Here is a 25,349-nt window from a genome sequence, read left to right on the forward strand (position 1 = left end):
CCTACCCTCACTGTTTTCTTACAGTCCCAGCGACCCTCTACAAGCTCACTTAGGTTTGGAGTCCATTCGTGGTTCGCATTCCACTTTTGGAGTATATGGTTTGTGTTGCCCCCATACCTATGTGCTCCTGTTGCAATGTATTGTAACTTTACACTGCTTGCATTACTTCCTTTTGCTATTACTGCATATTTTTGGTATTGTGTACATATATCTTGTGTATATTTGTCATCCTCATACTGAGGGTACTCACTGAGATACTTTTGGCATATTGTCATAAAAATAAAGTACCTTTATTTTTAGTATATCTGTGTATTGTGTTTTCTTGTGATATTGTGCATATGACACCAGTGGTATAGTAGGAGCTTTGCATGTCTCCTAGTTCAGCCTAAGCTGCTCTGCTATAGCTACCTTCTATCAGCCTAAGCTGCTAGAAACACCTCTTCTACACTAATAAGGGAACAGCTGGACCTGGCACAAGGTGTAAGTACCTCTAGTACCCACTACAAGCCAGGCCAGCCTCCTACAGCAGCACCCCGCCCAAGGACCTGGAATCAGTAGAGGGGAGCTGGAGGAACTAGGATCTCCAAAAGGTAAGTACCAGGGTGCCCCCAAGTGACCAGGAGAGAAGAGGTAAGTACCTGGTTTTTCACCAAACCCACAGGAGGACTTCGGAAAAGGACTGTGCAATATCAAGTGGAGGCAAGACTAGAAGAAACCCAAGGTGAATCCTGACCTGTAAAATAAGGGGACGAAGTCCAGTTCGAGTTGGAGTGTTCACCTTTCTGTGGATGCAGGACCAGGTCGATGGTAGATGAAGAAAGTCAGCAGTGCAGCACAGGAGCAGGAGAGAAGTTCCAGAGGTGATGCAAGTGATGTCCTACATCAGCAGTCGTGATGCAGTCAGTCTGTGGTGCTAGTAAAACACCAACAAGCCTTGGCAAAGGCAAAAGTTGGAGAAAAAGGTTTTGCAAGGCTGAAGAGTACCACAAGGTCCACGGGACTCGACTCAAGAAAGGGAGTCCAAGGTGACCATCAGCATCTGGGAGAGTCACAAGAAGAGGCGGCAGCCCCCAAAGGCCACCCACAGGCAGCAGGCACAGGATTCGCACCTGACGAGGATTCCCACGTCGCTGGAGCTGCAGGCAAGAGACTATGCTTTGCACGGAAGAGTGCTGGAGCCTGAAGATCCCTTAGAGGAGTAACAAGCAAGCATTGGTAGCCGTAAGAGTCACGGTGCACAGGGGTACTGTCTTCCAAGGAGAGGCAAGAACATACCATCTCCCAAGTTGGATAGCTGGTAGAGTTGACGAAGGGGATCCCTCCAGACCACCACCTGTGATGTAGGATCCATGCAGTTTCAGAGAAGAGCGGATCCATGCAGCCGGTCATCATTGCACTTGGTGCCTGAGGATGCAGGGGAGTGACACCTTCACCCCAAGGGAGATTCCTTCTTACTTCTTATGCAGCCTGAAGACTAGTCACCGTCAGAGGATGCACAGCCAGGGAAATGTTGCAGTTGCTGAAGGGAGCTGAAGAAACAATGTTGTAAAGCAGAGTCGTCACTGGAGTTGCAGATTGCTGGTTCATGGAGGCTCCAGTTGCAGTCCCAGTGTCCAGAAGATGAAGTAAACAATGCAGAGGAGTCCTTCTGGAATCTTACATGGCGAATCTGAGGACCCACCCAAGAGGGAGACTCTAAATAGCTCAGGAAAGGGGACTGGTCACCTAGCAGGGTGACCACCTATCAGGAGGGGGCTGTGACGTCACCTGCCTGACCTGGCCACCCAGATGCACCCAGGAGTCTCTGCCCACCTTGGATTAAAGATGGCAGAATCAAGTGGTCACCCACCTGGAGGAGATCTGGGCACCACACCTGAGGTGGTGATGGACAGGGGAGTGGTCACTCCCCTTTCCATTGTCCAGTTTCGTGCCAGAGCAGGGACCGGGTTCCCTGGACTGGTGCAAACCAGTTTGTGCAAGGAGGACACCAAATGTCCCCTTCAAAGCATATTGGTGGCTTGGGGAGGCTACCTCTCCCAAGCCATGTAACACATATTTCCAAAGAGAGAAGGTATTGCCTCTCTTTCCCAAAGGAAATCCTTTGTTCTGCCTTCCTCTGCTTGAGCTGGTCAAGCAGCAGGAGGGCAGAAACCTCTCTGAGGGGTGGCAGCAGCGTGGGCTGCCTGGAAAACCTCAGATCCTTAGAAAACTGGTAGGAACAATGCTGAGGGTCCTCTAAGGCAGCCACGAGAGTGCATGGAATCATACAACTAATACTCGCAACAGTACTGGGGTATGATACTGACATGTTTGATACCAAACAGGCCCAGGTTCGGAGTTACCATTATGAAGCTTGACCCACTACCTGTGTCCAGTACACTGGTAAAAAGTCTTCCCTGCACTTACGAAGTCCAGGTAAATGGAGCTGGAGTTTGTAGGGGCACCTCAGTTCATGCAGGGGTGTCCTCATACACAGGTACCTGCACCCTGGCCTCTGGGCTAGGAGGGCCTGCCATAGAGGTGACTTACAGTGACCTGATGCAGTGACCTCTAGTGAAAGGGTGCATGCACCCTTTCATGCAGGCTGCAATGGCAGGCCTGCAGACACATTTTGCATGGGTTCCCATTGGTGGCACAAAACATGCTGCTGCTAATGGGGAGCCCCTTGTGCCCTAATGCCCTGGGTACCTAGGTACCATATATTAGGGACTTATATGGGGGCACCAGTAATTGTGGGGTGTGCTATGTCCTAAACAACCACATTGAGCGGGAGAAAGCACAGTCACTGGGGTCCTGGTTAGCAGGATCCCAGTGAACACAGTCAAAACACACTGACAGCAGGCAAAAAGAGGGGGTAACCATGCCGAAAAAAGGGTACCTTCCTAAAATTACAGACTTACATGTTTGAAGCAAAACACCAATTAACAAGTGTAAATTAAACAAATGTAGTCTTTCGGATAATTCTGGGTGCCATTGGCCTAACTTATGTCACATTTAATGAGGGTTACACTGTGCCGATCGCATTGAAATTGCATTTTTATTCCAATGCTGAGATGTGGTTTGTGTCCACTGAGAAAATACTCACTGCAGTTCAAATGGCTGTCATGACGGAAGGACCAATGGCTCAGGGAAGACACATAATTGTTGTTACCCTAGTCCCAGCCTTAGAAGCCGTCACAAAGGCTAGCTTTCCAAATGCCTTACATCCTACACGGATACAATAGGCCACTTCCTTGACTGCCACTGATGTAGATTATGGCCCTCATTTCAACCTCAGCGGTCTTTTTCTAACATCGCCGAGGAACCGCTGTGCTGAAGACCGCCAGTGCAGGTGGTTTTCTGCGCGGCGTATTATGACTACTGGCAGCCCTCCATCCTTTTTCGGACGGAGAGCCGCCAGCAGCCATACTGGCGGTCGGCGGGGAAGTGGAGGTTGCTCCACCACCCCGTCATCAGAACTCCGCCCACCAAATCACGTCCCATAAATCGGTGTGGAGGTGTTCTGGTGACGGGGAGCTGGCGCTGGAGCATCCCCCATGGATCCCATCCCCTCCTGGAGGATCAACGGACAAGGTAAGTTGATCGTCCGTTAGGGGAGGTGGGTGGGGGGGGTTGTGTGAGTGCATGGGGGTGTGCCTGTGAGTATGTAGAGGGGGTGTGTGAGTGTGTGTATGCATGCGGGGGCTGTGTGGTGTGTGTGGGAAATGTGTGCGGGTCGGTCTGTGTGCATGTCTGTTTGCATGTGTGCTGGGTATGTGTTGTTGCAATGTATGTGTGCGTGTAGGGGTGCGTGTCTGTGCATGTTGAGAGTGGGGGTGGGGAGGGGGTGTGTGTCTGTGCATGTTGGGGGTGTAGGAGGCTGGACTGGCTTGTAGTGAGTACTAAGGGGTACTTGCACCTTGCACCAGGCCCAGTTATCCCTTATTAGTGTATAGGGTGTCTAGCAGCTTAGGCTGATAGATAATGGTAGCTTAGCAGAGCAGCTTAGGCTGAACTAGGAGACGTGTGAAGCTACTACAGTACCACTTAGTGTCATATGCACAATATCATAATAAAACACAATACACAGTTATACTAAAAATAAAGGTACTTTATTTTTATGACAATATGCCAAAGAATCTTAGAGTGTACCCTCAGTGAGAGGATAGGAAATATACACAAGATATATATACACAATAGCAAAAATATGCAGTATAGTCTTAGAAAACAGTGCAAACAATGTATAGTTACAATAGGATGCAATGGGGAAACATAGGGATAGGGGCAACACAAACCATATACTCCAAAAGTGGAATGCGAACCAGGAATGGACCCCAAACCTATGTGACCTTGTAGAGGGTCGCTGGGACTATTAGAAAATAGTGAGAGTTAGAAAAATAACCCTCCCCAAGACCCTGAAAAGTGAGTGCAAAGTGCACTAAAGTTCCCCTAAGGACAAAGAAGTCGTGTTAGAGGAATAATGCAGGAAAGACACAAACCAACAATGCAACAACTGTGGATTTCCAATCTAGGGTACGTGTGGAACAAGAGGACCAAGTCCAAAAGTCACAAGCAAGTCGGAGATGGGCAGATGCCCAGGAAATGCCAGCTGCGGGTGCAAAGAAGCTTCCACTGGACAGAAGAAGCTGCGGTTTCTGCAGGAACGAAAAGGGCTAGAGACTTCCCCTTTGGTGGACGGATCCCTTTCGCCGTGGAAAGTCGTGCAGAAGTATTTTCCCGCCGAAAGAACGCCAACAAGCCTTGCTAGCTGCAAATCGTGCAGTTAGCGTTTTTGGACGCTGCTGTAGCCCTGGAGGGACCAGGAGGTCGCAAATTGGACCAGGAGAGAGAGGGGACGTCGAGCAAGACAAGGAGCCCTCTCAGTAGCAGGTAGCACCCAGAGAAGTGCCAGAAACAGGCACTACAAGGATGCGTGAAACGGTGCTCACCCGAAGTCGCACAAAGGAGTCCCACGTCGCCAGAGACCAACTTAGAACGTCGTGCAATGCAGGTTAGAGTGCCGTGGACCCAGGCTTGGCTGTGCACAAAGGATTTCCGCCGGAAGTGCACAGGGGCCGGAGTAGCTGCAAAAGTCGCGGTTCCCAGCAATGCAGCCCAGCGAGGTGAGGCAAGGACTTACCTCCACCAAACTTGGACTGAAGAGTCACTGGACTGTGGGGGTCACTTGGACAGAGTCGCTGGATTCGAGGGACCTCGCTCGTCGTGCTGAGAGGAGACCCAAGGGACCGGTAATGCAGCTTTTTGGTGCCTGCGGTTGCAGGGGGAAGATTCCGTCGACCCACGGGAGATTTCTTTGGAGCTTCTGGTGCAGAGAGGAGGCAGACTACCCCCACAGCATGCACAAGCAGGAAAACAGTCGAGAAGGCGGCAGGATCAGCGTTACAGAGTTGCAGTAGTCGTCTTTGCTACTATGTTGCAGGTTTCCAGGCTTCCAGCGCGGTCAGCAGTCGATTCCTTGGCAGAAGGTGAAGAGAGAGATGCAGAGGAACTCGGATGAGCTCTTGCATTCGTTATCTAAAGTTTCCCCAGAGACAGAGACCCTAAATAGCCAGAAAAGAGGGTTTGGCTACCTAGGAGAGAGGATAGGCTAGCAACACCTGAAGGAGCCTATCACAAGGAGTCTCTGACGTCACCTGGTGGCACTGGCCACTCAGAGCAGTCCAGTGTGCCAGCAGCACCTCTGTTTCCAAGATGGCAGAGGTCTGGAGCACACTGGAGGAGCTCTGGACACCTCCCAGGGGAGGTGCAGGTCAGGGGAGTGGTCACTCCCCTTTCCTTTGTCCAGTTTCGCGCCAGAGCAGGGCTAAGGGGTCCCCTGAACCGGTGTAGACTGGCTTATGCAGAATTGGGCACATCTGTGCCCAACAAAGCATTTCCAGAGGCTGGGGGAGGCTACTCCTCCCCTGCCTTCACACCATTTTCCAAAGGGAGAGGATGTCACACCCTCTCTCAGAGGAAGTTCTTTGTTCTGCCATCCTGGGCCAGGCCTGGCTGGACCCCAGGAGGGCAGATGCCTGTCTGAGGGGTTGGCAGCAGCAGCAGCTGCAGTGAAACCCCAGGAAGGGCAGTTTGGCAGTACCAGGGTCTGTGCTACAGACCACTGGGATCATGGGATTGTGCCAACTATGCCAGGATGGCATAGAGGGGGCAATTCCATGATCATAGACATGTTACATGGCCATATTCGGAGTTACCATTGTGAAGCTACATATAGGTAGTGACCTATATGTAGTGCACGCGTGTAATGGTGTCCCCGCACTCACAAAGTTCAGGGAATTGGCTCTGAACAATGTGGGGGCACCTTGGCTAGTGCCAGGGTGCCCTCACACTAAGTAACTTTGCACCTAACCTTTACCAGGTAAAGGTTAGATATATAGGTGACTTATAAGTTACTTAAGTGCAGTGTAAAATGGCTGTGAAATAACGTGGACGTTATTTCACTCAGGCTGCAGTGGCAGGCCTGTGTAAGAATTGTCAGAGCTCCCTATGGGTGGCAAAAGAAATGCTGCAGCCCATAGGGATCTCCTGGAACCCCAATACCCTGGGTACCTCAGTACCATATACTAGGGAATTATAAGGGTGTTCCAGTAAGCCAATTTAAATTGGTAAAAATGGTCACTAGCCTGTTAGTGACAATTTGGAAAGAAATGAGAGAGCATAACCACTGAGGTTCTGATTAGCAGAGCCTCAGTGAGACAGTTAGTCACTACACAGGTAACACATTCAGGCACACTTATGAGCACTGGGCCCTGGGTTACCAGGGTCCCAGTGACACATACAACTAAAACAACATATATACAGTGAAAAATGGGGGTAACATGCCAGGCAAGATGGTACTTTCCTACACAACCCCCCCCCCCAAACGAAGGACAATAAGACTAGCCATGACCTGATGAGTCTTCATTGTCTAAGTGGAAATATCTGGAGAGTCCATCTGCATTGGAGTGGCTACTCCCAGGTCTATGTTCCACTGTATAGTCCATTCCCTGTAGGGATATGGACCACCTCAACAATTTAGGATTTTCACCTTTCATTTGTTTTAGCCAAAGTAGAGGTTTGTGGTCTGTCTGAACAATGAAGTGAGTGCCAAACAGGTATGGCCTCAACTTCTTCAGTGCCCAGACCACAGCAAAGGCCTCCCTCTCAATGGCAGACCAACGCTTTTCTCTAGGGGTCAACCTCCTACTAATAAAAGCAACAGGTTGATCCTGGCCCTCAGAATTAAGTTGTGATAGGACTGCCCCTACTCCTAATTCAGATGCATCAGTTTGGACATAGAATTTTTTAGAGTAACAAGGGCTTTTCAGGACAGGTGCAGAGCACATGGCCTGCTTCAGCTCCTCAAAAGCTTTCTGACAGTTTGCTGTCCATAATACCTTTTTAGGCATCTTTTTGGAAGTGAGGTCATTAAGAGGGGCTGCAATGGAGCCATAGTTCTTAATGAACCTCCTGTAATACCCAGTGAGGCCTAGGAAGGCTCTCACCTGAGTCTGTGTAGTAGGGGGAACCCAATCAATAATTGTTTGGATTTTCCCCTGTAGTGGTGCAATCTGTTCCCCACCAACAAGGTGTCCCAGATAAACCACCTTACCCTGCCCTATCTGGCACTTTGAAGCCTTGATAGTGAGGCCTGCCTTTTGCAGGGCCTCCAAAACTTTCCATAGGTGGACCAGGTGATCATCCCAGCTGGAGCTAAAGACAGCTATATCGTCCAAATATGCTGCACTGAAAGCTTCCAGCCCTTGCAGGACTGTGTTCACCAACCTCTGAAAAGTGGCACGTGCATTTTTCAAACCAAAAGGCATTACAGTAAACTGGTAATGTCCTCCAATGGTAGAAAATGCAGTCTTAGGTTTAGCCTCTTCTGACAATTTGATCTGCCAATACCCTGCAGTCAAGTCAAAAGTGCTTAGATACTTGGCAGATGCCAGTGTATCTATGAGCTCATCTGCCCTGGGTATAGGGTGAGCATCAGTTTTGGTTACCAAGTTGAGACCTCTATAGTCTACACAAAACCGCATTTCCTTCTTTCCATCTTTGGAATGGGGTTTTGGTACCAGTACCACAGGAGAAGCCCATGGACTGTCAGAGTGCTCAACCACTCCTAGTTCTAACATTTTCTGGACCTCTTGCTTTATGCAGTCCCTGACATGGTCAGGCTGCCTATAGATCTTACTTTTGACAGGTAAACTGTCTCCAGTATCTATAGTGTGCTCACACCAAGAAATGGTGCCTGGCACAGTCGAGAAGAGTTCTGAAAATTGTCCTAGGAGATTTATGCAATTGTCTTTCTGCTCAGCAGTAAGACAATCTGCCAAAACTACACCTTCCACAAGAGCATCTTGTTCTGTGGAAGAAAAGAGATCAGGTAGAGGATCACTGTCTTCTTCCTGTCCCTCATCAGTTGCCATGAGCAGGGTGAGATCAGCCCTGTCATAGTAGGGTTTCAGGCGGTTGACATGGAGCACCCTAAGGGGACTCCTGGCAGTGCCTAAGTCAACCAAGTAGGTGACTTCACCCTTCTTTTCAACAATTGTGTGGGGACCACTCCATTTATCTTGGAGTGCTCTTGGGGCCACAGGCTCCAAGACCCACACTTTCTGCCCTGGTTGGTACTGAACCAAAACAGCCTTCTGATCATGCCATTGCTTCTGGAGCTCTTGGCTGGCCTGAAGGTTTTTTCTGGCCTTTTTCATGTACTCAGCCATCCTTGATCTGAGGCCAAGTACATAATCCACAATATCCTGCTTAGGAGCTTTTAAAGGTTGTTCCCAACCCTCCTTTACAAGTGTGAGTGGACCCCTAACAGGGTGTCCAAAAAGAAGTTCAAAGGGGCTGAAGCCCACTCCTTTCTGGGGTACCTCCCTGTAGGCAAAAAGGAGGCATGGTAGAAGGATATCCCATCTCCTGCAGAGTTTTTCAGGGAGACCCATAATCATGCCTTTGAGAGTTTTATTAAATCTCTCCACCAGTCCATTTGTTTGTGGATGATAGGGTGTTGTGAACTTGTACGTTATACCACACTCCTTCCACATGGCCTTTAAGTATGCAGACATGAAATTGCTTCCCCTGTCTGATACCACTTCCTTTGGGAAGCCCATCCTAGAAAATATTCCCAGGAGGGCCTTTGCCACTGCAGGTGCTGTAGTGGTCCTTAAAGGAATTGCTTCAGGATATCTTGTGGCATGGTCCACTACCACCAAGATAAACCTATTGCCTGAAGCAGTAGGAGGGTCAAGGGGGCCAACTATGTCAACCCCTACCCTTTCAAAGGGAACCCCAACCACAGGCAGTGGAATAAGGGGTGCCTTTGGGGTGCCACCTGTCTTGCCACTGGCTTGACAGGTTTCACAGGACTTACAAAATTCCTTTGTGTCCTCAGACATTCTAGGCCAATGAAACAGGGGAACAAGTCTGTCCCAAGTTTTCATTTGTCCTAGATGCCCAGCTAGGGGAATGTCATGTGCCAGTGTTAGGAGGAACTTTCTGTACTCCTGAGGAATCACTAATCTCCTGGCAGCTCCAGGTTTAGGATCCCTATGCTCAGTGTACAAGAGGTTGTCCTCCCAGTAAACTCTGTGAGAGTCACTGACATCCCCATTAGCCTGTTTGACAGCTTGCTGTCTGAGACCCTCTAATGTGGGACAGGTTTGCTGTGCCACATTCAGCTCCTCCCTGGCAGGCCCCCCTTCACCCAAAAGCTCAGCAGTGTCTGCTTCCAGCTCCTCTGGTGTAGGTTCTGCACAGGGAGGGAATTCTTCTTCCTCAGAAGTTGAATCAACTGTAGAGGGAGGGATAGTAGGAAGTGGTTTGCTTCTACTAGCCCTAGCTTTAGGGAGCACTTGGTCCATTGTTCCAGGATCCAAGCTTCCCTGTCCTTTTTGCTTTTTGGCCTGAGCCCTTGTCAAAGCAAAAATATGCCCTGGGATGCCCAGCATTGCTGCATGGGCCTCCAACTCCACATCTGACCAAGCTGATGTCTCCAAATCATTCCCTAATAGACAGTCTACAGGTAAATCTGAAGCTACCACAACTTTCTTTGGACCAGTAACCCCCCCCAGTTGAGATTAACAACAGCCATGGGGTGGCTAAGTGTGTTGTTGTGAGCATCGGTTACTTGGTACTGGTGACCAAGTAGGTGTTGTTCAGGGTGGACCAGTTTCTCTATGACCATAGTCACACTGGCACCAGTGTCACTGTAGGCCTGAACCTCAACACCATTTATTAGGGGTAGCTGCTTGTACTTATCCATATTAAGGGGACAAGCAACTAAGGTGGCTAAATCAATAGCCCCCTCAGAGACTAACACAGCCTCTGTGGCCTCCCTAACAAGGCCAACCCCAACTAAGTTACCAATAGTGAGCCCAGCTACTCCCTTGGATTGGCTATTAGTAGGTTTGCTCCCACCACCACTGCTATTAGTAGGGACACAAGGGGTAGCAGTAGGGGTTGTAGTGGTAGGAGCATTGGTGCTTTTCTTTGGACAACTGGGATCTGTTGTCCAATGGCCTTTTATTTTACATAAATAGCACCATGGTTTCTTTTCCTCGTTCTGATTAAAAGAGGATTTGGGCCCACCACCCCCACCAGAGTGTTTTTGTGGGCCTGATGAAGACTCATTTTTAGATTTGTCCCCACCCTTGTCAGAAGACTTACCATCCTTCTTTTTGTTGCCATCTTTGTCACCCCCTGTATGAACTTTTCTGTTCACCCTTGTTCTGACCCATTTGTCTGCCTTCTTTCCCAATTCTTGGGGAGAGGTCAGATCAGAGTCCACCAAGTACTGGTGCAACAAATCAGACACACAATTATTAAGAATATGCTCTCTCAGGATCAAGTTATACAGTCTGTCATAATCAGTAACTTTACTGCCATGTAACCACCCCTCCAAGGCCTTCACTGAATGGTCAATGAAATCAACCCAGTCTTGTGAAGACTCCTTTTTGGTCTCTCTGAACTTTATCCTGTACTGTTCAGTGGTTAAGCCATAACCATCCAGGAGTGCATTCTTAAGAACTTGGAAATTATTAGCATCATTTTCTTTCACAGTAAGGAGCCTATCCCTACCTTTTCCACTAAATGATAGCCATAGGATAGCAGCCCACTGCCTTTGAGGGACATCCTGTACAACACAGGCCCTCTCAAGCGCAGCAAACCACTTGTTAATGTCATCCCCCTCCTTATAAGGGGGAACTATCTTATGCAGATTCCTGGAATCATGCTCTTTTGCAGGATGACTATGGGGAATACTGCTGCTGCCACCATGGGTATCTAAACCCAACTTCTGTCTTTCTTTCTCTAGTTCAAAAGACTGTCTATCCAAATCCAGCTGTTGCTTTTTAAGCTTCAGTCTGGTTTGTTCCACTCTCAACTTATTGAGTTCCCTCTCTAACATTCTGTCATCAGGGTTGGTGGGAGGGACATTCTTAGACACAGAAGAATGAACAGAAGGAGACCTGTCCCTTACTGAAGCCACCCTAACAGCTTGGCTAACAGAAACATCCCTACCAGTATGGTGAGAATAAATGCTTTTGCTATGATGTGAGACAACACTATTTCTATGGTGAGGCTCTCCATCATTACCAACTATGCTAGACTGTCTAGTAATGGGCAGGCTCTGAAGTTTCTTTCCTGAATCTTTTCCTGGCGGAGTCCCTGGATCAGATTGGGAACCATTTGCTACTTTTTCAACAGATGTGGCCCCTATGGCCTTATCTTGTTCTCTAAGCATGTTAAGCAATAATTCCAAAGAAGGATTCTTCCCTACACTCAAACCTCTCTCTACACAGAGACTTCTTGCTCCTTTCCAGCTAAGGTGGTCATATGCAAGTTTGGACAGATCAACATTTTGGCCTGTGCCAGACATTTTTAGAGAGAGTTAAAGTGATAGAAAAAGAGAAAAAAGTTTTCAGAACTTTTTAGAAAGACAGAAAAAAACTTTTAAAACTTTTAAGAACTTTTTGAAAGTTTAGAAGTACTTTTCAGCACTTAGAAAAGAGTGAAAAGAGGAAATGCAAAACTTTTTGGCTATGTGTATATACACTGACCTTGTTTTGTATATTTTTCTCTTATGAAAAGTACAATGACAAGAGTGGTAAGTAGTCTCAAAGCACCTATCCCACCGCTGCACAACCAATGTAGGAGGCTGGACTGGCTTGTAGTGAGTACCAAGGGGTACTTGCACCTTGCACCAGGCCCAGTTATCCCTTATTAGTGTATAGGGTGTCTAGCAGCTTAGGCTGATAGATAATGGTAGCTTAGCAGAGCAGCTTAGGCTGAACTAGGAGACGTGTGAAGCTACTACAGTACCACTTAGTGTCATATGCACAATATCATAAGAAAACACAATACACAGTTATACTAAAAATAAAGGTACTTTATTTTTATGACAATATGCCAAAGTATCTTAGAGTGTACCCTCAGTGAGAGGATAGGAAATATACACAAGATATATATACACAATAGCAAAAATATGCAGTATAGTCTTAGAAAACAGTGCAAACAATGTATAGTTACAATAGGATGCAATGGGGAAACATAGGGATAGGGGCAACACAAACCATATACTCCAAAAGTGGAATGCGAACCACGAATGGACCCCAAACCTATGTGACCTTGTAGAGGGTCGCTGGGACTATTAGAAAATAGTGAGAGTTAGAAAAATAACCCTCCCCAAGACCCTGAAAAGTGAGTGCAAAGTGCACTAAAGTTCCCCTAAGGACAAAGAAGTCGTGTTAGAGGAATAATGCAGGAAAGACACAAACCAACAATGCAACAACTGTGGATTTCCAATCTAGGGTACCTGTGGAACAAGAGGACCAAGTCCAAAAGTCACAAGCAAGTCGGAGATGGGCAGATGCCCAGGAAATGCCAGCTGTGGGTGCAAAGAAGCTTCCACTGGACAGAAGAAGCTGCGGTTTCTGCAGGAACGAAAAGGGCTAGAGACTTCCCCTTTGGTGGACGGATCCCTCTCGCCATGGAGAGTCGTGCAGAAGTGTTTTCCCGCCAAAAGAACGCCAACAAGCCTTGCTAGCTGCAAATTGTGCGGTTAGCGTTTTTGGACGCTGCTGTGGCCCTAGAGGGACCAGGAGATCGCAAATTGGACCAGGAGAGAGAGGGGACGTCAAGCAAAACAAGGAGCCCTCTCAGCAGCAGCAGGTAGCACCCGGAGAAGTGCCAGAAACAGGCACTACAAGGATGCGTGAAACGGTGCTCACCCGAAGTCGCACAAAGGAGTCCCACGTCGCCGGAGACCAACTTAGAACGTCGTGCAATGCAGGTTAGAGTGCCGTGGATCCAGGCTTGGCTGTGCACAAAGGATTTCCGCCGGAAGTGCACAGGGGCCGGAGTAGCTGCAAAAGTCGCGGTTCCCAGCAATGCAGCCCAGCGAGGTGAGGCAAGGACTTACCTCCACCAAACTTGGACTGAAGAGTCACTGGACTGTGGGGGTCACTTGGACAGAGTCGCTGGATTCGAGGGACCTCGCTCGTCGTGCTGAGAGGAGACCAAAGGGACCGGTAATGCAGCTTTTTGGTGCCTGCGGTTGCAGGGGGAAGATTCTGTCGACCCACAGGAGATTTCTTCGGAGCTTCTGGTGCAGAGAGGAGGCAGACTACCCCCACAGCATGCACAAGCAGGAAAACAGTCGAGAAGGCGGCAGGATCAGCGTTACAGAGTTGCAGTAGTCGTCTTTGCTACTATTTTGCAGGTTTGCAGGCTTCCAGCGCGGTCAGCAGTCGATTCCTTGGCAGAAGGTGAAGAGAGAGATGCAGAGGAACTCGGATGAGCTCTTGCATTCGTTATCTAAAGTTTCCCCAGAGACAGAGACCCTAAATAGCCAGAAAAGAGGGTTTGCCTACCTAGGAGAGAGGATAGGCTAGCAACACCTGAAGGAGCCTATCACAAGGAGTCTCTGACGTCACCTGGTGGCACTGGCCACTTAGAGCAGTCCAGTGTGCCAGCAGCACCTCTGTTTCCAAGATGGCAGAGGTCTGGAGCACACTGGAGGAGCTCTGGACACCTCCCAGGGGAGGTGCAGGTCAGGGGAGTGGTCACTCCCCTTTCCTTTGTCCAGTTTCGCGCCAGAGCAGGGCTAAGGGGTCCCCTGAACCGGTGTAGACTGGCTTATGCAGAATTGGGCACATCTGTGCCCAACAAAGCATTTCCAGAGGCTGGGGGAGGCTACTCCTCCCCTGCCTTCACACCATTTTCCAAAGGGAGAGGGTGTCACACCCTCTCTCAGAGGAAGTTCTTTGTTCTGCCATCCTGGGCCAGGCCTGGCTGGACCCCAGGAGGGCAGATGCCTGTCTGAGGGGTTGGCAGCAGCAGCAGCTGCAGTGAAACCCCAGGAAGGGCAGTTTGGCAGTACCAGGGTCTGTGCTACAGACCACTGGGATCATGGGATTGTGCCAACTATGCCAGGATGGCATAGAGGGGGCAATTCCATGATCATAGACATGTTACATGGCCATATTCGGAGTTACCATTGTGAAGCTACATATAGGTAGTGACCTATATGTAGTGCACGCGTGTATTGGTGTCACCGCACTCACAAAGTTCAGGGAATTGGCTCTGAACAATGTGGGGGCACCTTGGCTAGTGCCAGGGTGCCCTCACACTAAGTAACTTTGCACCTAACCTTTACCAGGTAAAGGTTAGACATATAGGTGACTTATAAGTTACTTAAGTGCAGTGTAAAATGGCTGTGAAATAACGTGGACGTTATTTCACTCAGGCTGCAGTGGCAGGCCTGTGTAAGAATTGTCAGAGCTCCCTACGGGTGGCAAAAGAAATGCTGCAGCCCATAGGGATCTCCTGGAACCCCAATACCCTGGGTACCTCAGTACCATATACTAGGGAATTATAAGGGTGTTCCAGTAAGCCAATGTAAATTGGTAAAAATGGTCACTAGCCTTTTAGTGACAATTTGGAAAGAAATGAGAGAGCATAACCACTGAGGTTCTGATTAGCAGAGCCTCAGTGAGACAGTTAGTCACTACACAGGTAACACATTCAGGCACACTTATGAGCACTGGGGCCCTGGGTTACCAGGGTCCCAGTGACACATACAACTAAAACAACATATATACAGTGAAAAATGGGGGTAACATGCCAGGCAAGATGGTACTTTCCTACAGGGGGTAGGGGTGGGGAGGGGGTCCTACCACCTTTGGGGGTGGCAGGGGGGTGGGGAGTGTGGGAGGAGGACTCGGGGTGGGGGAGACGCCTATTAGTGCCAGGGAAGGAATTCCCTGGCACTGATAGTGCCTTCCGCCATGGATTTCGTGGCGGTTCCAAACCATCCGAAATCCATGGCGGTATGCAGGGCCGTGATACCGCCGGTGGTCTGGTGACGGCCGCCGGGCTGGAGACCGAAGTCTCCAGCCCAGCGGTCGTCACCGCCCTGGCGGTCGGAGTGGAGAAGTGGCAGATGACCATGGCGGTAATCGCCATGGTCATAATTCCATTTTTTTTCCCGCCGGCCTGTTGCCAGTAATACCGCCACTTCTCCCCCGTCCGCCAGGGTTGTAATGAGGGCCTATGTGTTTGACCTTAAATTACAGACTCAAAAATGTCTCCAGTACAAACTGGAATACCCATGCTCACTAATGTGTTGCCTCTCGATCAGTATAAATTTACTATTTACACTGATGGCTCAGCTCAACCTGCTCTAGGTACTACAGTAAACATCAATACTCTGTGGCTTGCACAGCTGTTTATGGAGTACTGATGGATGGAGAATTCCACACTCAACAAACTTTTACGCTGTCCCTTGGGGACTGCACTGAGCAGTTATCTGAACTAAAAGCTTTAATTCTGGCACTGGAACATACAGATCGTGAATTTGCCACTCTTACATGTATGTGATTTGTGTTACTGTGTCCAGTCCTTTCATAAAAATGTGCATTACTGGTGCCTAAATGGATTCAAAGACTCTAAGGGAAATACTATCACGCATTAGGTGCTTTAGTGAAAAGTGGCAGAATGCAAAGACAAGCTTACAAAGCCTCATGTAATACATACAGTGGGTCATCGACATGTTGGAATACACGTTGTAGGGAATTCACTGGCTGATGAAGCAGACAAACCTGCAGTCATTACTGCAACTGTAGATTTAATAACTCATTCTCATACAAGGGTGGATGAAGAAATACTGGCTGTCTTGAACACTTCGGCTAACAATGCCCATTTACCTCAAATATATCCAGCAAAATATTTCTACCAAAAGTGCCATAACATTCCTAATGCCACCATTCTAGGGGTGGATGATCGGGTGATCCTCAATGAAGGGCGCAGGTTAGAATTAATTAAAGCAGTACATGAGGGGGTGGCATCTGCCCATGCTGGTGTGGCAGTCACAGTTTCTTTGTTACAAAAACACTGTTGATGCCATGGTCTCTGCATACAGACAAAGACATGTCCTTAGCTGTAACATTTGCCAACAAATTAAAGGCTTTTTGTAAACCGATCTACGAAGCCTGATGCTGTCCTCACAAACACAGTCTTGTCTGGGGGAAATGGCTGGGTCAGCTTGCTTAAGATACCATAAAGGATAGAAATATCACTAATGCTTTGCTATTGCTATGTGTTATTTCATTGTGCATGTTGTGCTCAGCCGCTGTGTCGATCTCATCGATATATCATGTGTGCGTCTAATCCTACTTGCTGTGAAGACTCAATAAAATTTGCTTATCAAAATAAAAGGGTACCATTTTTAATACATTTCCCCCATTTATGTATTCCCAGACACGTTTGGGGCTGTGGCTCCTTTGGGTGTTGCTGGTATTCGTGGGTGATTATGTAGAGGTAGCGTAGGGAAGTACACAATATCTCACCCGTCCCTCCAAGACTGTATGGTGCATCCTGTGGTGTCTTGGAGACTGCGCACCAAGCAAAGGGGGAAGCGGTAGAGGAGCCACCTCCTCTAACTCCAACGCAACATGAAACATGCAAGATTAGTAGTGAGCAAAGTGTTCCTGAATGCACAGGTATTATATATAGTTCATGGTCAGGGGCCGCAAAGCCACCCAACAGGAATGTTTACTTCACTGCTTCTCATCGCACTCTTGACTGCTTCCCCTTCCAGGCCAATCTCATCGGCTGTGTCATAAGCAAGAACAAAGATTTATGAAGTATTAGGGGCACATTGATAACTTGATAAAGTAGCCTGAGTAAGATGGCCATCTTTATCAGCTCTGTCCATCCACCCAAAGATAAAGGGAATGACACCCAGCATGTAAACTGTTCTGTGATTCTATCTAGTTGTTTGTAGTTTACTCGCATGACAACATTTGTGTCTCGATTAATCCATACATGGAAGTATTTAGATGAGATGTACTGCTATTCTAGGATGTTTTCAGGGGTAAACTTTGGCATGCTGCTGGGAAGACCTGGGATTTGTTCAAGTTAATGGTTATACAGGACAAATGACCGTACCGCATGTGTTTCCTCATTATTGGGCTACAGCATTGTTGTGAATTCCTAATCTATACCCTCATGCTGTCTGCATATAATGATGCTGGGACATGCCTGCTAGTATGTGTTGGAAATGGCCCTCTCTGCAGGGTCACCCCCAAACGTTTTGCCTTTTTCCCTCCACCTTTTACTGAAATCGTTATTGTTGGCCCTAGGACTCTGTGCACTTTATTACAGTGCTAAAGTGTATGTGCTTACTTCCTAAAACATGGTCAAATTTGTTAATACCCAATTGGCATATTTAATTTGCTTGTAACTCCCTCGTAGAGTGGTATACCATATTGCCCTCACCGCAGCCACTGACGACATCAGGGTCCTGCTTGACAACAGCAAAACCGCGGCCCTCATCCTCCTGGACCTCTCGGCTGCCTTCGATACCACCTGCCACTGCATCCTGCGCACACGCCTCCACAACGCAAGGATCCGGGACAGAGCTCTGGAGTGGACCACCTCCTTCCTCTCCGGCAGAACCCAGAGCATCCACCTGCTTTCTGCTCCAAAGCATTCAATATCATCTGCGGCGTTCCCCAAGGATCATCCCTCAGCCCTACACTATTCAACATCGACATCGCCCCTTTAGCAAAACAAAAGGATGATGGACGGAGTGCTTAACAATGCAAACACTCACCCCCAGTCACAGATCGGGGTTTAATCCATCGTTCTTTTGCTCCCCATGCCACCCCAGTTTGGACCCCACCATATGCAAATCAGTCTTGACCCTGTTCCTCATGGCAACAGTCCAGCCCGAACTGCCAAGCCAAGTCCTCGCTGGACCAGAAACAAGCATCCTGGGATTGGTTTCAGGGTTTTACCCTTCATCAGCCAGGCTAGCTTGAATCCAATGACACAGTGAGCAAGGAACCACGTCTGGGCATACCCTTCCCACTTAGGGCAACTTTAGCGAAACAAATGCAAATCAGTCTTGACCCTGTTCTTCATGGGAACAGTCCAGCCTGAACTGCCAAGCCAGGTCCTCGCTGGACCGGAAACAAGCATCCTGGGACCAGTTTCAGGTTTTCACCCTTCATCAGCCAGGCTAGCTTGAATCCAGTGGCACAGTGAGCAAGGGACCCACGTCTGGGCATACCCTTCACACTTAGGGCAACTTTAGCAGAACAAAAGGATGATGGATGGAGTGCTGAACAATGCAAACACTCACCCCCAGTCACAGATCTGGGTTTAATCCATTGTTCTTTTGCTCACCATGTGATCCCAGTTTGGACCCAGCCATATGCAAATCAGTCTTGACCCTGTTCCTCATGGGAACAGTCCAGCCGGAACTGCCAATCTAGGTCCTCGCTGGACTGGAAACAAGCATCCTGGGACCGGTTTCAGGGTTTCCCCCTTCATCAGCCAGGCTAGCTTGAATCCAGTCAATCAATCAATCAATCAATCTATTTATAGAGCGCACTACATACCCGTTAGGGTTTCAAGGCGCTGGAGGGGGGGGGTAAACTGCTACTGGTTGAAGAGCCAGGTCTTGAGTCTTCTGAAGGCGAGGAGGTGCTGGTTCCGTTGCAGGTTGATTGGGAGAGTGTTCCATGTCTTGGCGGCGAGGTAGGAGAAGGATCTGCCGCCGGATGTCTTTCGGTGGATGCGGGGGACGGTGGCGAGTGCGAGGTCTGCGGAGCGGAGCTGGCAGGTGGGGGTGTAGAAGCTGAGTCTGTTGTTGAGGTAGGCAGGTCCGGTGTTGTGGAGTGCTTTGTGTGCGTGGGTGAGGAGCTTGAAAGTGATCCTCTTGTCAACGAGGAGCCAGTGGAGGTCTCTCAGGTGGGGTGTGATGTGATTGCGGCGGGGTACGTTGAGGACCAGTCGGGCGGAGGCTTTTTGGATGCATTGGAGGCGCCGTAGTTGTTTTGTCGGGATGCCTGTGTAGAGTGCGTTGCCGTAGTCTAGCCTGCTGCTGACGAGGGCCTGCGTCACTGTTTTTCTAGTGTCTGTTGGGATCCACTTGTAGATCCTGCGGAGCATGCGGAGAGTGTTGTAGCAGGAGGAGGTGACTGCGTTGACCTGTTTTGACATGGAGAGGGAGGAGTCGAGGATGAAGCCCAGATTGCGTGCGTGGTCGGTCGGTGTTGGTGGGGTTCCTATGGATGTTGGCCACCAGGAGTCGTCCCAGGCGGAGGGGTTGGGTCCGAGGATGAGGACCTCCGTCTTGTCCGAGTTTAGTTTCAGGCGGCTGTTTCTCATCCATTCGGCCACAGCCTGCATTCCCTCGTGGAGGTTGGACTTGGCGGTGTGCGGGTCTTTGGTAAGGGAGAGGATGAGCTGGGTGTCATCGGCATAGGAGATGATGTTGAGGATGTGTTGGCGGGCTACTTGGGCGAGGGGTACCATGTAGATGTTGAATAATGTTGGGCTGAGGGATGAGCCCTGGGGTATGCCGCAGATGATTTTGGTGGCTTTGGAGCGGTACGGAGGGAGGCGGACTCTCTGGGTTCTGTCGGAGAGGAAGGATGTGGTCCACTCGAGGGCTTTCTCTTGTATTCCGGCTTCGGAGAGGCGGGTTCTCAGAGTGTGATGGCATACCGTGTCGAAGGCGGCTGATAGGTCCAGGAGGATGAGGGCTGATGTTTCGCCGTTGTCCATTTGGCGTCTGATGTCGTCTGTGGCGGCGAGGAGCGCGGTCTCGGTGCTGTGGTTTTGTCGGAAGCCGGACTGGGAGGGGTCCAGGATGTCGTTGTTTTCGAGGTGGCGAGTCAATTGTGCGTTGACGATTTTCTCGATGACCTTCGCAGGGAACGGGAGTAGGGAGATGGGTCAGAAGTTCTTAAGGTCCTGGGGGTCTGCTTTGGGCTTCTTAAGAAGGGCGTTGATTTCGGCGTGTTTCCAGCTTTCCGGGAATGTTGCTGTTTCGAAGGAGATGTTGATGACCTTCCGTAGTTGGGGAGTGATGGCTGCGTCCGCTTTGTTGTACACGTGGTGGGGGCATGGGTCTGACGGTGATCCGGAGTGGATGGAGTTCATCAATTTGCATGTCCCGGTGTCGCTGACGTTGGCCCAGGAGGTTAGGCGATCAAATCGGGTGGTATTAGCGGGGGTGGTGTCTGGCGTGGTGGGGGCGGCTGTGGTGTTGAAGCTGTCGTGGATGTCGGTGATCTTTTAGTGGAAGAATGTGGCCAGAGAGTCGCAGAGCTCTTGTGAGGGTGGAATGTGGTTGATGTTGGTGTTGGGGTTGGAGAGTTCTTTCACGATGCTGAAGAGCTCTTTGCTGTCGTGTGCATTGTTATCTAGGCGGTCTTTGAAGGATGATCTTTTGGCTATTCTGATTAGTTGGTGGTGTCTGCGGGTGGCGTCTTTGTGGGGCGTGAGGCTGTCGGGTGTGTGTTTGGTGAGCCATTTATTCTTAAGTTTCCGGCAGATGCGCTTGGAGGTCTGGAGCTCTTCAGTGAACCAGGTTGCTTTCTTGGTGGTTTGGTTGTTGGAGGTCTTCTTGAGTGGGGCGAGTGAGTTGGCTCAATCGTTGATCCACGGTCGGAGGTTGTGGGCGGCGGTGTCTGGGTCGGTGGGGTTGTTGGGCGGGTTCTGGGCAAGGGCGCTGGTCAGCTGGTCTTGGGTGACTTTGCTCCAGTGGCGGCGGGGTGGTTGTAGGGTACGGTGGTGCTTGACCTGTTTCTGGAAGGTGAAGTGGATGCAATGGTGGTGGGTCCAGTGGAGTTCGGTGGTGTGGTTGAAGGTGATGTGGGCGCTTGAGGAGAAGATGGGGTCAAGTGTGTGGCCGGCTGCGTGGGTGGGTGTGGTGACGAGTTGTCTGAGGCCGAGGTTGGCGAGGTTGTCGATCAGGGTGGTGGGCTTGACGTTGTTGTTCGAGGTGGAAGTTGAGGTCCCCGAGGAGGATGTAGTCAGTAGAGGTGAGTGCGTGGGTACTGGCGAGGTCAGAGATGGAGTCGCTGAAGGGTGCCTGTGGTCCTGGGAGTCTGTAGATGAGTGTTCCTCTGAGGGTGGTGTTAGGGTCAGTGTGTATTTGGAAGTGCAGATGTTCGGCGGTCTTGAGGGTGTCGTCCGTGTGGGTGTGGACCTTGAGGGTGGTCTTGTGGGTGATGGCTATTCCTCCTCCGATTCTGTTTGTGCGATCTCTGCGGGTGATCTTGTAGCCCTCCGGGATGGCTATGGTGATGTCGGGCGCCGAGGAGTCGTTCCATCAGGTTTCGGTAAGGAAGGCCACGTCAGGGGCTGAGGTGTCGAGCAGGTCCCAGAGCTCGATGGTGTGCTTGCGTGCAAAGCGGGTGTTAAGGAGTATGCAGTGGAGGTGGTTGGTTCTGGTCTTTGGAGGTTTGGTGGTTCTGTCGCAGGTGAATCTGCAGTTGTGGCAGGAGAAGGGTCCGTGGGTGTTCTTTGGTGAGGACTGGAAGCATGCTGTGGAGTGGCCAGGGTTGAGGTCGTTGAGGTCGCTGGCCGTGTAGTGGTGTCTGGAGGTGCGGGGATTCCGTGGACCAGGGGGGGTGGCTCTGGGCGCGGTCCAGGCACGGACGGGTGCAGTCGGGCTTGCCTCTGGCGCGCCTCTGGCAGCGACCACCATTAAGAAGGGGAGGAGGGAGGATAGAGGGAGGAGCAGCTGGGAGACGGGAGGCGTGAAAGAATGGGGGCTCGAGGGGGGCGAGCCGCAGGAACGCAGCGGTGGGAAAGGAGATGGCTCAGGGGAGCCGAGGCGCTGGGGGGGCAGTGGGGCACAGAGGGCGGCGAAAAAGAAAGGAACAGGCGCAGTAGGAGCGGAAAACGAGGTGAGAATAGATGGCAGATGCAGACAAGATCAGGCAAACGCGGGAATTACGGAGGAGACAAGGCACAACTTGCAAGTTGCAGAAAGACAAGACAAAACACGGAGATTACAGAGGAGACAAGGCAGAACATGCAAAATACAGGAGGACAAGGCAAAAACACAGAAAGACAAGGCAAAACACGGAGATACAAGGCAAAACACGGAGATTACAGAGGAGACAAGGCAGAACACAGAGAGACAGGGCAAAACACGAAGATTACAGAGGAGACAAGGCAAAACACGGCTATTGTGGTTAAGACAGGGTAGACACAGTAAATACAGTCAGGAAAAGGCAAACACACACAGTGACTCAAAGAAGGCGCTTACCGTTAGACACCAGGGACGGCCAGCAGGGAGCAGCGAGAGTGGGGAGGGGAGGACACGGGGATCGCTGGGTGTCGCTGTACGCATGGGGAGTGATCCAGTGGCCAGAAAGGTCAAAGGTCACTCCCAGTGGCCACCGGAAAAATGCATCCTGGGACCGCTGCTTGCTATGCCACCAGATTCAAACTAGCCTGGCTGATGAAGGGTAATACCCTGAAACCGGTCCCAGGATGCTTGTTTCTGGGCCAGTGAAGACCTGGCCTGGCAGTTCGGGCTGGACTGCTCCCATGGGGAACAAGGTCACGACTGATTTGCATATGGCTGGGTCTAAACTGGAATGGCATGGCAAGCAAATAAACTGATAGATTAAACCCAGAGCTGTGACTGGGGGTGAATGTTTGATTTGTTCTGCATTCCGTCCATCATCTGTTGTTTTTGCATTTGTCGCCCAAAGTGGGAAGGGTATGCCCAGACGTGGGTCCCGTGCTTGCTATGCCACCAGATTCAAGCTAGCCTGGCTGAGGAAGGGTGATACTCTGAAACCGGTCCAAGGATGCTTGTTTCTGGTCCAGTGAAAACCTGGCCTGGAAGTTCGGCTGGACTGTTCCCATGAGGAACAGGGTCAAGACTGATTTGCATATGGCTGGGTCTAAACTTGAATGGCATGGCAAGCAAAAAAACTGATGGATTAAACCCAGATCTGTGACTGGGGGTGAATGTTTGATTTGTTCTGCATTCCGTCCATCATCTGTTGTTTTTGCATTTGTTGCCCAAAGTGGGAAGGGTATGCCCAGACGTGGGTCCTGTGCTTGCTATGCCACCAGATTCAAGCTAGCCTGGCTGAGGAAGGGTGATACCCTGAAACCGGCCCCAGGATGCTTGTTTCTGGTCCAGTGAAAACCTGGCCTGGCAGTTCGGGATGGACTGTTCCCATGAGGAACAGGGTCAAGACTGATTTGCATATGGCTGGGTCTAAACTGGAATGGCATGGAAAGCAAAAAAACTGATGGATTAAACCCAGATCTGTAACTGGGGGTGAATGTTTGATTTGTTCTGCATTCCGTCCATCATCTGTTGTTTTTGCATTTGTCGCCCAAAGTGGGAAGGGTATGCCCAGACGTGGGTCCCGTGCTTGCTATGCCACCAGATTCAGGCTAGCCTGGCTGAGGAAGGGTGATACCCTGAAACCGGTCCCAGGATGCTTGTTTCTGGTCCAATGAAGACCTGGCCTGGCAGTTCGTGCTGGACTGTTCCCATGGGGAACAGGGTCAAGACTGATTTGTATATGGCTGGGTCTAAACTAGAATGGCATGGCAAGCACAAAAACTGATGGATTAAACCCAGATCTGTGACTGGGGGTGAATGTTTGATTTGTTCTGCCTTCCGTCCATCATCTGTTGTTTTTGCATTTGTCGCCCAAAGTGGGAAGGGTACGCCCAGACGTGGGTCCCGTGCTTGCTATACCACCAGATTCAAGCTAGCCTGGCTGAGGAAGGGTGATACCCTGAAACCGGTCCCAGGATGCTTGTTTCTGGTCCAGTGAAAACCTGGCCTGGCAGTTCGGGCTGGACTGTTCCCATGAGGAACAGGGTCAAGACTGATTTGCATATGGCTGGGTCTAAACTGGAATGGCATGGCAAGTAAAAAAACTGATGGATTAAACCCGGATCTGTGACTGGGGGTGAATGTTTGATTTGTTCTTCATTCCGTCCAACATCTGTTGTTTTTGCATTTGTCGCCCCAAGTGGGAAGGGTATGCCCAGACGTGCGTCCTGTGCTTGCTATACCACCAGATTCAAGCTAGCCTGGCTGATGAAGGGAGATACCCTGAAACTGATCCCAGGATGCTTGTTTCTGGCCCAATGAAGACCTGGCCTGGCAGTTTGGGTTGCACTGTTCCCATGGGGAACAGGGTCAAGACTGATTTGCATATGGCTGGCTCTAAACTGGAATGGCATGGCAAGCAAAAAAACTGATGGATTAAACCCAGATCTGTGACTGGGGGAGAATGTTTGATTTGTTCTGCATTCTGTCCATCATCTGTTGTTTTTGCATTTGTCGCCCCAAGTGGGAGGGGAAAGCCCAGACGTGGGTCCCGTGCTTGCTATGCCACCAGATTCAAGCTAATGACAAAGTGGTAAGTAGTTACAAGTACTTATCCCACCGCTGCCCAATCAATGTAGGAGGCTGGCCTGGCTTGGAGTGGGTACCAAAGGGTACTTACACTCTGTGCCAGGTCCAGTTATTCCTTATTAGTGTAGAAGAGGTGTTTCTAGCAGCTTAGGCTGATAGAAGGTAACTATAGCAGAGCAGGTAACATGCCAGGCAAGATGGTACTTTCCTACACGTGGGTCCCGTGCTTGCTATGCCACCAGATTCAAGCTAGCCTGGCTGATGAAGGGTGATACCCTGAAACCGGTCCCAGGATGCTTGTTTCTGGTCCAGTGAAGACCTGGCCTGGCAGTTCGGGCTGGACTGTTCCCATGGGGAACAGGGTCAAGACTGATTTGTATATGGCTGGGTCTAAACTGGAATGGCATGGCAAGCAAAAAAACTGATGGATTAAACCCAGATCTGGTACTGGGGGTGAATGTTGGATTTGTTCTGCATTCCGTCCATCATCTGTTGTTTTTGCATCTACATCGCCTCTCTCGCCCACGTCGCCCGGCTACACAACCTCAACATCATCTCCTATGCCGACGACACCCAACTGATCATTTCTCTCACCAAGGACCCCCTCACCGCCAAATCCAACCTGCACGAAGGAATGAAGGCTGTCGCAGAATGGATG

The sequence above is a fragment of the Pleurodeles waltl genome, chromosome 4_1 (genome assembly GCF_031143425.1).
Source record: "Pleurodeles waltl isolate 20211129_DDA chromosome 4_1, aPleWal1.hap1.20221129, whole genome shotgun sequence".
NCBI classification, from domain to species: domain Eukaryota; kingdom Metazoa; phylum Chordata; class Amphibia; order Caudata; family Salamandridae; genus Pleurodeles; species Pleurodeles waltl.